This window comes from Anoplophora glabripennis, unplaced genomic scaffold (assembly GCF_000390285.2).
Source record: "Anoplophora glabripennis isolate ALB-LARVAE unplaced genomic scaffold, Agla_2.0 scaffold154, whole genome shotgun sequence".
Lineage (NCBI taxonomy): Eukaryota > Metazoa > Arthropoda > Insecta > Coleoptera > Cerambycidae > Anoplophora > Anoplophora glabripennis.
Genome location: NW_019416346.1, coordinates 691,295 through 693,617, shown reverse-complemented (window position 1 = coordinate 693,617; position 2,323 = coordinate 691,295).

The following is a 2,323-nucleotide window of genomic DNA, read 5'->3' as shown; positions in this document are numbered from 1 at the left end:
AAAAAAATAATATTAAAACAATATTATTTTTAATTAAATAAAAATACTAATACATTTTCTGGACTGTTGACATAAGATTCTGTAGGTAGGAAAGCATAGAATAAGCAATAGAGCTTTCTGCAGCATATACTCGTAATAAGCGTACTTATAAATAATTTAATAAATAGTTATAATAATAAATAACACAGCCACGCACAAAAAAAAAGTTGTCCGTACTTTTCATGAGGCACATGTTATCCGTAGTATTTTTGCCTCCTGATCATTAATCCGATGTCAGAATTGAACTATCACATCACAGAGATTTTCTAACCTCAAAAAACAGGTCAAAAACAGCAAAAATTCACGAAAAAGTGCTAGGAAAACTACAACAAAACATTTTTTGTATATTCGAATGTTCATTTTTATGGTTATGACCCCGCTGAACGTGAATCCGCGGACGGAATTGATGGTTCTTTTTCTAACCCGAAAAAACGGGTCAATTAAGGTCAGATATCATGAATTAAAAAAAAAATAACAGATTCGCGCCACAGGGGTATGCAGGGGTTTTCGGAATCGCTGATCACGGATCCGAGGTCAATTTTGCAAAATTCAAGATGGCGGATCCAAGATAGCCGACCAAATTTTGAAAAAACAACACATTCGCGCCAAATTTTACCAAACGTTTTAGTGTTGTTTGGAAAGAACCTGTTTTTTGTCCAATTTTGACATATGGCGGCAAAATAAAACAAAGGATACTAATATGTTTAGCTAAACCTATTTCTTGCATCAGGAATCTGTCATAGTGTCATGTATCCGGAATATTGGGACATTCTGTATATGTATTAGCTCGTATGCATAGATGTACATTTTTGTATCATTTTGATTTCTTGTTTCAGGTATGGACTATTTGGATTATTTCACAAAATTTAAAATTACGATTATTTTTAAGGTAAGATTATAATAGTCACTACAACTTGATATTTAATAAAAGTTATTTACAAGGTAGTAGGTACTAAATACTGGTAACCCTCTTAAGGATATGCAACTTCTTCAGAATACAAAATTGTGTACCAATACAGGATGATTCACAAATGGTGACCAAAAATGAAAGCTCGTATCTTTTGGTGAATTTTAAGTCTTTCTTATAATTTTTTTGTCTAGGACACTTCGTTAAAAAGATATAGGGTGTTAAACTTAAATTTTGTTAAATAATTTATAAACTAGTAAGTGAAATAATTTGAAATTAGGCACATGTATTTATGAAACATCGTTCAATATTTGAGAGCTTTTCCTAAAATTTACATGCTCCAGGGTGGGAGCATGTAAAGGGGGGGGGGGGAAAGATAAATAATGCTATTCATCAGATTCAAGCAGCAATAAATTTCGAACAAATTACATTTTCGTTACTAAAAAAATGTCGGGCCTGTGTTCGTGGAAATGGTGGTATTTTTGAGCATTTACTCAAATGAATGATCACTAATGTTATTAATTTCTTTATTGAAATAAATAACCGAATGTCATGTCATTTAAGTAAAAGTGTTTTCTGTTGGTTTTTAAAGTTTTACTCGAAAATCAGGCTTTTTTCGAAAAAACATGAGAGAGTACTAATTTGTAGAAAATTGAAAGACGAATCCGAAAATATGGTTGTTATCGTAAAGTAGTGACGTACTATTTTATTTAGAAAAGTATGCCACCGATACTCTGTATCTCCGTCACTGGATGTAAATTTTAGGAAAATTCTTCAAATTTTGGACAATGTTTACATAAATACATGTGCCCAATTTTAAATTATTTCATTTACTAGTTTTTAAATTATTTAAAAAAATAAAAATATTTTTTGAGGTTTAACACCGTGTATCTTTTTAACGAAGCTTCCTAGATAAAAACTGTATAGGAAAGACTCCCTTTAAGAATACGAGGTTTCATTTTTGGTCACCATTTGTGAATCACCGTGTATAACAATCATGAGATTTAACCACTTTTATTACAAAATATTTATAAAATGTCTGTTAGAATCTAATTCAATGAATTTTTGTAATATTTTTGTTCCTTTTTACATTAGTTTCAAATACTTTACATTTTACTTTCATCAATAGGCCTCTTGCACATGCCGAATTTTTTATATTAGTTCACAAATTTAAATATGGCCTTATTTAAAATTATTAATTATAAAATCTTTTGTGAAAAATTCTACTCGAAAATTGAGTAAATCGTGCATTGAAATTTGGAGATGAGCATCCTGTAGGGGCGTGTCGTAGAATGAGTTGTTATTGGTGCGACGTCATCGGTAAGTAAACTAGCCGCTCCACATTAGAAAACGATGTCGGTCCTATTACTCCTTAAA